Raw genomic sequence first — 10,691 nt, 5'->3', positions numbered from 1 at the left:
TGGGGGTCTTTAAGAAGAGGCTGGATGCCTACCTGGCTGGACTCGTTTGAGTCCCGTTTCTTTTTTTGGGTTTTTTTGTTGTTCTCCCGCCCTGGCGGGGGGTCGGGCTAGAAGATCTACTAGGTCCCTTCCGACCCTTAATCTATGAAATCTATGAAATCTGTCCTAAGGTAACTAACACAGAAATAATCATGATACCTCCAAGAGAACATTAGCAAATATTTTTGAGAAAATACTAATTATCACTGCAGAGGTAGGTAGGAGATGAATCCTTTCTTATTTCTTCGTGTCTTTACAGTGGCTTGACATTATGAATATAAGATTTATGAAACATTTTTTTTTACCTGGTACTTGTGACCACAACCATGCTCTGATAGTGTATTTGGAGCAAAAGAAAAAACAAACCAAAGCCCAAAACAAATTAAAAAAATACCCCACACCAAAATACAAAGATCAATAATCTCCATCTGTCTGAAATACTCTAGAACACTTACTTGAAGTGTTATGTTTGTGCTGTGGCAAAAGGGTACTTCATCATGCTGCCCATCAATTTGCTCTCGTTACGCCTATGGGAGCCTGTGCATGAGTCTTCTAGAAAAACCAAGTAATGAGGTAGTAAGCACACCCAGGTGCATCCTAAGCCACTATTCTTGAACAGGCTGGAAATGTGGGATGGAGAGTGATGCCAGGAGTACTGCTGGGATATCCTCAATGCTTCATTTCCAGAATGGAATGTGTGGGCTGATCTTATTGCTTTGGCAGCATGATTGAGTAACCTGTTGCTGCAGCATAGATATACCCTCAGGTGTTTGTTAACTGTTGCAATTAGGTTGTGATAATATGTCCTCCAATGTAAAATGGAAATATTTGGGATGAAACGGGCAAAAAAGCTTATACTGAGGTTTTGACAATAAAATTAAATATTTTGTTGAGTCTCTTTTATAGAAATCCATATGCCAAAATGTTTACAAAATTGATTTCAGAGTTAAATGAGACCTCAGGGATAAAGAAATAGGAATTTTGGGGAAGGGGGGAAGCAAAAAAGGGATGTATTTTCCTTTAAGGTATGTTGAAGCAGGGGAGAGAGAAACACATGATCGAAATGATCATGAGAAACACATGATGAAATAAGGGAGCAATAGGAGACCTTATTGCACTCATTGGATGTTAGCTGGTTATGACCTTCTAATCTTTTCTGGATTTTTTCCCCCTGAATGGCAGGCCATTCTGCAAAAGCTAAAGCATGCACAGAAACATGGTGAGTTCTCAGAATGTAAAAGTATACTTCACTGAACAATGGTGGTTATGAGGGAAGGATAACTCAAACAGCCCATTAGCGGCAGCCGCACCATGGGTCGACTCTAAACCTGCCAACAAAATTGCTTGAGTTGTCTGCCAAGATGCCAGATGCTACTGCTAAAAAAACAAAAGAAAAGAAAACAAAAAACGAACCTGTTATCCAGTGTTGGTATCTGGGCTGTGAGTTTGCCTCCCAAAGACGGGAAGAAATAAACAACACAATAAGTAATAATAACCGTTCAACCAAGCCACTGATAGATTGATTCTGTAAAATATACATTTTTCAACACTGTTGAAGGCAGTTATTATATTTAGTAACCTCAGAGGCCAATGGGAAGGAAAACTGAGTTCTTTATAAATGTTGTTTCTATTTGTGTATGCTTATAAGGATTATGAAATGTAATAATAGAAGAGACCACCTGCTGCTAAATCCTTTCTGCCTCCTATTTCTTATGTGATCCTAACTACTTTTGAAAAAAAGCCTTGCATGGGTTTTCAACAGGAGGTGGTATTTCTAGTAGGGAATGAGAGAGTTGGTCTCCAGAGCATTGGGGATTTGGCTGACCTACTGCTCCAAAAACATGAGCAGTTTGCTGTGTGCTTTCCTATTTCAGTGCTTAGAGACGCAGCTGCAACTCTCCTGGCACTATTTACAGCTGAGTTATTTCTAGCCCAATTCTAAAAAAACCCAGTTGTTATTCCTCTAACAAATTATGCTGGCCATCTTTAACTTACCCTGTGGAGTAATCTACAGGGCCTGTGGTGCTGTTGATGCTACTGCATACATATGTGTTAATCACTGCTATTGTCATTATCACATAACGTACAAGTTTCAGTGAAGGAGCCCTTGTGCAAGATGATCTCTTGAGGTCCCTTCCAGGTCACTTTTCTATGATTCTGTCAGCACCTTTAGATTATGTATCATGCTACATCAGGGGTGGGCAATTACAGATTTCCCTCGATTTTATGCAGGTTCTGTATATGTGAATTTGGTCTTATGCGATTACCCTTTTTCTACCCAAAATTCATTATATATGAGGTAAATTCACTCTTATGCAATTGGCATAGGTGTCCCCTCACACCAAGTAAGTCTGTGGGGGGAGGGGAAAGAGCCATAGGGCTGGGCCCCCACTCACCCTAGCCCCTGCTGCAGCTGCTCTGGGAGCGGCCAATGTCAGCCGCCTGCAGCCACTAAGCAGTGCTGCACACCAAACCTCCCGGGGCTCTGCTCATCCCCGCTCACCCCAGCTCCTGGACTGTGCCATGCTGTGGTGCAGGCAGGTGGTGTCAGTTGTTCCCAGGTCTGCTGCAGCAGTATCTGGGGTGAGTAGGGACAAGCAGAGCCCCAGGGGGTTTGGGGCATGGTGCAGCCCACCAGCTGCAGGCAGCTGGCATTGGCTGCTCCTGGGACCATTGCAGCAGGTGCTGGGGTGAGTAGGGAGAAGCAGAGGCTCAGGGCTGCAGCAAGGAGCAAAGCAGAAGGAACTGTAAGTAGGTGCAGCTTTTGCTGCTATGCGCACCTTGGAAGGGCTGTGAGCTAGGGGGTTGCACTGGGCTCTTCCCAGGGGGCGCATGCTCCTGGATCTGCATGTGGGATGAGAGCTGGTTCTTTCCAGTGCTCAGTGGTGGCGCTGGAAGGGCAGGTTGGGGGGGCTACTGTGAATTTTGGGGCAGCCCCCCTCCCTCCCAGCCTGCTCTCATCCCGCATGTAGTTCTGGCAGGGCACTTCTCCCAGGAAGAGCCCAGCACAGCCCCCCAGGCTGCAGCCCTTCTGGGGTGCACATAGCAGCAAGAGTCATGCTCCTGCCCTGTGGGCCGCACCCACTTACAGTTCACTCTGCTTTGCTCCCTGCTGCAGCCCCGGGAGTGACTGATGGGCTGCACCGCATCCCTCCCCTTGCCCCTTCCCTAGTCTCAGCCTTACTCCCTCCCTCCCTCACTGCCATGGGAATGTATCCTTATTTCTTACATTATAAACTGGGTTCCCTTTATGCAAATTCAATTTATGTGAAGTTTTCCGGGAATGCATGTACTGCATAAATTGAGGGAAACCTGTATTCCAGCTGGAGAGCTGCTTAACAAGGTTTGGTGAGCTTTTGAGGGTTGCATGAGTAGCCCCTCCCTTTTATAGCTGCCCCGCCTCCTGATCTCAAACTTGGGACCAGAAGTCCTGGCCCTAACTCCTGCCCTTTACCACTGGAAGTCCCTCCCAGCCCCCACTCAAAATAGTCCTTCCTGGGGGATGGGAAGCTTGCCATCTTAGAACCAGAAAAAACCCAAATCATACATTAAAAGTCACACACCTACTATAATATATTTTAATATTTTAATTTTATTACAAAAAATATTTTTGTCATGATTTGTGTTTACATAGTGTATATAGAGATGATTGCATACTAAGTCAAAAACAAAGTCTTAGTCCTGTATATTGTGTAGGGGCATGTGTATGGTGGGGGTATGTGTATGGGGGGTTGAGGGGATGTGGCTGTGTGTGGCAGGGCAATAGGGTATGTTGGGGTGTGTATGTATATGTGGGGGTTGTAGGGGCAGGGTGTGGGTATGTGGCGGTTGTGGGGTGTGAGGGAGTGTTGGGACTCCCACACACATTTCCTGCATAGCACAGCCCTGCAGACAGCAGCAGCAGCTGCAGGCAGGGGTACTCAGGGTGCTCATGCCCGGTGCTGGTATCCAGCAGCACACTGCTCTGGTCAAGACTGTACATCACAGTGGGGGGCACAGCCTCTGCTGGGCAATCTGTTTCACCGGCACTCCCTGCCATGCACGCACAGGCCCCACATTAGTGCAGCCTGGGAGGGAAGCCCTACGCACTAGAGCTGGCTGCCTTCCTGGCCCCCTGCTGCACAGGTCCTGGGACTCTGCTGGAAGTGGAAGGGAGCTGAGTCCTGAGACTTGCATGGCATGGAGTGGCAAAGTCAGAAAGCTCCAGTGCTTGGAGCTTCCAGTGGCGTGCAAGTGAGGGGGCTGCCCATGTGTGGCAGAAAGGCCCTGTGATAGAGGGAGCCTGGCCAGGCTGTGCCCCTTGCTGTGATGTGCAGCACTGACTGGAGCTGGCGTCAGTGCCTGCACCAGACACAAGTGCCCTAAGCACCTCCACCTGCTGCTGCCACTGCCACCGCCACCTGAGGCGCTGCACACAATGAGGGGTCCCCAAACTCCCCCACCCTCCCTCATACCCACACCCTGCCCACCCAATCTCCACACTGCTGCCAGCCCCCTGGGCACAGGCTCCATTCTGCTGCTAGCCCCAGCCCCATGCTCCCTGCCTGTGACGAGCTGCAGCTCCTCCCCCCATTCTTGCCCCCATCCCCACTACTTCCCTACCTGCTGCCTGGAGTGAGTGGGAAGCCAGAGAAGCCAAGCAGGTCCCCTGACAGCTGCAGCATGGGGAGCACCAGCCCTACCCAGAAGCTGAGTGTTGGCATGGCTGCGCCCTTACGTCCATGATGGTGGGAATGAGGCACAATAAAGTATGTTGGGGAGGGGAATGTATACATGGGCAGGGTACAATTTGTTGATGGGCACTACAGGTTGGATGAAAGTGCCTGGTGGGCTGGATTCAGCCCACAGGCTGTATTTTTCCTACCCCTGTGCAGTAATAGAAAGTCATAATTGGAAAAAACAAATCAAGTTAAGGAATTGTGTTCCAGCCATCAGGTTTACCCAAGTTAAAATCATATAGCTAGATTTACAAGAGAATTAGGCACTATAATACCTCATCTTTAGGCACCTTATCAAGTAAAATTCAGAACTCTAAATTAGGTGCCTTATTTCCCCATCCAATGTGTGGGATAAGATTCACAGAAGCAAGAATTTGCCATGGATTTGCTTAAAAAAGCTAACAAGAACTGCTGGGGAGAGTGATATGTCTTAGGCTGGGACATAGTGGGTGCATCTACACATGTGCTTTACTGAAGAGCTGACTAATTAGCTCTACAGTAGTGTCATTGTCTACACATGCATCTGTATTAGGGCCCAGTAAATTAATTAATTCCACTATACGATAGTCCTGTCTGGGACAAGTACTGTCCTATGGCAAAGTCATTTAATGTGCTGAAAAATGTATGTAAACGGTGACCAGGACTGGCTGGGGCCCAAGGGTGCTAGAATGTCGGGGCTGCCTGCTGGCTAGCCCCACACTGTAGCACTGTCATGCCTTAGCCAGCTCCTCTGCAGCACACTGAGCAAGGGCTGTGTAGCCCCAGATTGGCAGGCTGACCCCCTGGGCACTCTGCCAGCCTGGGGCTGCTGTACCCTGACTCAATATACTATGGTCCTGGGCACACGTATAAACACTGTGCCCAGGAGAAATAAACTCCAGCATGAGGTGCGCCAGTGTTTATTTCTTCACCCTAATTGCATGTGTAGATGCACCCAGTAGCATCTGAATATTGGCCTCAGGCTTCTGAGTGCTTTATGGACCTTATAAATCTAATCCATATCTCTTTAATTGCTGTATTAGATCACAGCTGCAGGACACACCTCAATATAATTATAATAAAAAATTCTTATACAAGTTAAACATGACTTTTGATCATAATATTTGACTACAGCCATTACTTAAATGTTTGTTCCTCTTTAAATGTTTGTTCCATATTAGAACAAATCATGCCCACACCGAACATGTAAAAAACAAAGTGCTTAGAGCTGTTTCTAGAGATGCTGAAGATTACCTAATGGGAGGTGTTTGTTAGATCATAACAATAATTTCTCCTGGTGCTTTGTATTGCACTGTTGGGGACAGCGTGTTTTTTGATGTTTTGGGAACAAAATATTAAATCAGAAAAAAATTTGCTTGCAGATATAGGCTTCACCATGTGTGGTGTTTCCCATTAGGTAGGCCTTCAGGAACAATGCGCTTGTACTAGTTTCTCATCTTTCTCCTCATTGTTGTTTTATATCCCCTGGCAGCCTATGAGTCATGAAGCTTTGTTAAAGACAAAGTGGTGGGTGTGGTACGCAAGGAAGCTTTTCAGTACAACACAATCCAGGAAGACAGTGAAGTAAAAAAAAAGATGGCACCCAGTCAAGGCATTGAATAATGTATTGCAGCCCACAGCCATTGCCACTTTTCATGTAGAACAACTAGTGAAGCAAAAGACTACTTGAAGATCTCAAAATTTATCTATACAACCAAGAAAAGTAATTGATGTATAAATCAAAAGTAACTGATGATAAATCTTTTTTTTTCTATGCAAGCCCTTGTATGGATACTCATTTCAGGAATAGGGTGCCACATTTTGCAATAAAATAGCGAAGTTGCAACTTTAATTACATCACAATACAGGATTCTTATTCTAAAATAAGAATACTCTTATATTATCTTGAGGTATGGGTATGGGTAAATTACAGTTTGTTTAGTTATTATAGTTATTTTATTTCCAGTCACTGGGTAGTCAGATTGTTGTTGTGATTGTAAGAACCTGGGCTTCAAACTGACAATGATATTTTAAAACCATCATTTATTTTTAAATAATAAAATATTTTATTTTTAAAGTCACCTGTGTTCTATACTGGGTTGCTTTTGCCCAATAAGAATGTTAAATGTTAAAAGAACTTTGGGAAGTTTGTGAATATAAATAAATAGTTTACAGTGTAAATAACAATATACCTACTTTTCCCTGTTCAAGTCTATATTTAGACTCTTATCCTGCAAATAATCATTTGGGTACTTAAGTTTAAGTAGCTCTTAGTCCTATTAAAGTAAGAGGGGTATGGAACAAAAGAACTTACGAAAGCAGTCAGTTCCTTCAGTGAGATTGCTATGGGCTTAAAGATAAGTGTGTGCATAAGTGTTTTTAATTACCTTGCTTTGCAAACTGCATTACAACCTTTTTTTTTTTTTTGGCAAATTCCAAATTTACCATGATAGCTTGCAATTTTCTTTTAGGCAACAAAGTTGTTTTAAGCAGACTGGCCTTCACAGCTGAGATTTAGAGTGAATTCTCCATACTCCAGGCAGCTGTATTCTGTCCTTGAGTCAAGTTTTATCGTTATGATAAACTTTGCAGTGTGTCATATTAGTTGCAACAACAGCAACATCTCTGAGCAACCAATTTAAGTCAAAAGATGTCTCTCTAATTTGCAAACGATGATTAAAGAGAACCACCAGAGTTTTACTGAACCATTAGAAAAGGCATTTCCTGTCCTAAGCAAAGTATTCCTCAGTTTAATTACAGATTGTACATGTCTATTTTTTTAAAGAAAAGTTTGCCATCTTAAATGTCATTACTTGCACCCACATAGGAGAGAGAATTTACAGCCAAAAAGCAGTTCTGAGAGCATACTGCAGTGTTTTGTAAGATTTGTTTTTCAGTCTGTGAACATTGCCGGTTCTCTGTTAATTAAATGACACTATTTCATTGCCTTTGTAATTACATTATACAAAATGGTTGTTCACTATTGCAGATACTGTCCTAGAGCATAAAACCTGTACAAAGAATAAAGATGCAATTTAGGACAGAGGGTGAAATATACTCTGCAGAGCACTGGCTCAAGACTTGTATGGAATACAGGCCTTTCTTTAAGACCTGTGCCAAAGGTTTCCTGGAGCTTAAATGATGCGTATGCCTTGTACCAGCTCTGTACATTTGGGTCACTTGTTTATTTAGAATTTTTTCTGTGACCCCAAATCCAGTTACCACTTCCTGTCCATCCCCAGCCCACAATACTCCTTCAAAACCATAAACAGCAACTTTGACTTTCCCATATAGTATAATAATGTTGTGTATGTTGACAATGCAGGATGTACCCATGCCTCTATACGTACATGTGTAACTCCATGTAGCTGTAATATCAATGCTGTATCAGCATATGTTGATGCAAGGTCTATTCTAAGGTTTCTAGTGCCTTCCTGTATAGAGCTTCTTGAGGGGGTTGGTTTGTGGGGTGTTATGGGAGAACATATCTGTCCTTCCTGTGCAGAAGCATTCTTCACCCACCACTACATCCGTCTGAGGCACTTCCAAATCTTCATCCTGGTATTCTTTATAAAACCAAGCCATAGCTCTGATACCAGTAGAAGAGATTTTGGCTACACTGTTACTGAAGACTGCAGAAAATGGTGTCCATTAGATGGTAATAGATACATCAGTGGCAGCTTAGGGATTTTGAACATGGGAATGGTGAGTTGTACAGGGTGATTTATAGCAGCATAACCAAAGTGCTAAATGTATGCTGCCATTCTTGCAGATTTCCCTTGTGTAGGCAAGTGCTCTTCATGCAGGATAAACACTAAGCCCACAATGTAGCTATGCCTTTAAAACATCTTGCAAGTTTGGGTCAATAGTTATACTAGTACAAAGTCAGAATTTAGACCAAGCAAGTGTAACACATTTCTGTAGGAATAATTATTTGTGCTAAAAATTTATGAACCTCTGTGGATGCGTGAACGTTGTCCCTAACATCTCCTGGTTATACAGACAGTCAAAGAATAATGACTAATATCAGAGGGGAAATGAGCTTGCCACTTGTATTTGCAAAAATATCTGTAAATTAGACTTTTCTTTTTTAATGGGTAATTGTCCAGTAGCTCTGTTTGGTGTGAGAAAGCAGATTTTTCTAAGAGATGGTAACTGTTAGTGCTGCATTCAAGCTGCAGGTAAAATGGGGATTTTAAAAGATAGTACATGATGAAACCTGACAGACTTGCTTGTTTTCATTTCACATTCCCTCTCAGTTCACTCACAGAAGCTCTTATAAATCTTTTTAGCAGACAATTGAGGAACTATTAACAGTATCTTGTTATCTACTTAAAAGAGGCATTGATGAATTGGCTTCCTGGGAGAATACAGTAGTTCTAGCAGCAAGAAAAGCTTATTTTTGTGGCTGTGGTAGGGGGAAATACAGCTTACAGAGGACACCATTAAGAGTAACCAGCTGTGTAAAATCCAACAAATCAGAACCCCTTGTCAGGGAGTCTATTTTATCCCAAAGCCATTCACTCGGTTTACTGTTTTGCTAGCATTCTTTGCTGCTAAGAGATATTAGGCACCCCAGTAGGTGTGAGGCCTAGGTGGGATATTTTATAAGCCACCACTATAGCATGTTGCTCTGAGATTTATTGGCCTATTTTATATATTTAGCTTTTTCTTTATAAGTGGCAGGGTAGAGCTGTTTCAAAATACTTTGTTAAACAATCTTTAATTATAAAGAATAAACACATACTGCTAAAGGTATAAAAAAAACCATTATGGAACAGCTCAATTAGACTAGTTATTAAAAAAATCATGAAAAGACACGGAAGGTTCAAACCACAGTGTTAATCCCAGCATATTTTTTTAATGGGTGGTATATGCTCAGACATTTTTTTTAAAGGTGTCATTGTTAACCAGTAATTATGAAACTTTTAAAGTTACAATCATACAATTGCACATTACAGTTAATACAAAAGATTACACTACTGAAAAGCAGCACAGAAACTAATAAAATACAAAATATTATAACACGGGATATTTACCGAAAAATCATTTAATGATTTAAAAATAGAACTGTTAATTGAAATTAAGATCTACGAATAGTCTCATTAACATATTCTGAGAAATAACATATACATCAGATTGAATATTTACTGTCTCAATTCTCACCAGATATACAAACAACAAAGAAAGGCACTAGAGAGCCTTAACAATGCCTTGAACTTCATTGCAGCACTCCCATTATATCCCATTAGACCCCACCCTGCTGTATGCCAAGCCCTTGCAGTATAACATGGCAAGCAGTACTTAAGCAAACATGACCTCTAGGTAAAGAATGTATCACAGTGCAAGCCCGTTTATTCCAAAAAGTTTTGAGGACATCAAAAACATTTAGATAAATGGAGTATGGATAATTGGAATCATTATTGGGTTAGTGATTCATACCTAGGGACTTGACCTAGATTTGAACTGAGCTGAAGAAAGTTTTGAATCAAAGAAGTTTAAGAAGATGGATTTCACTATATTTAAATAGTAAAAAATCAAACCTTCTGTTTGTGGAATGGTCTCTTTCAGATAATCTTTCAAATTCTAAGATGCATGTCACACATAGGCAGCTTCAAAAGTTCAAACCTTCTGCCTTTTCTACCAGGGGATTGGGAGGCAGAAGGCAAAACTCATTCTTTCCAGTAGTATTCATGTCTATTTTCTAGTAGGTTTTGAACTGTCCTTTCATTTCTTTGTTAAAGAGAGTTATGAGAGAACAACATCAGTGACGCCGTATAGAACAAATTATTCTATAGTTTTGCAGTTAGCATCTAAATAAGAAATCCAAGAATAACCCAGTTTTGGGTTATGGAATTAAATTTATATTTATAAAACTAATATTTTATTGCTTTATTTGCTCTGTTTAAATTGTTTCTAATTTTGGTAGAACAGGTTCTATTCCCCCCCCCCCCC

The sequence above is a fragment of the Gavialis gangeticus genome, unplaced genomic scaffold (genome assembly GCF_001723915.1).
Source record: "Gavialis gangeticus isolate Ggan-Ray unplaced genomic scaffold, GavGan_comp1, whole genome shotgun sequence".
Taxonomy (NCBI): Eukaryota; Metazoa; Chordata; order Crocodylia; family Gavialidae; genus Gavialis; species Gavialis gangeticus.
This window is presented reverse-complemented; position numbering follows the sequence as displayed.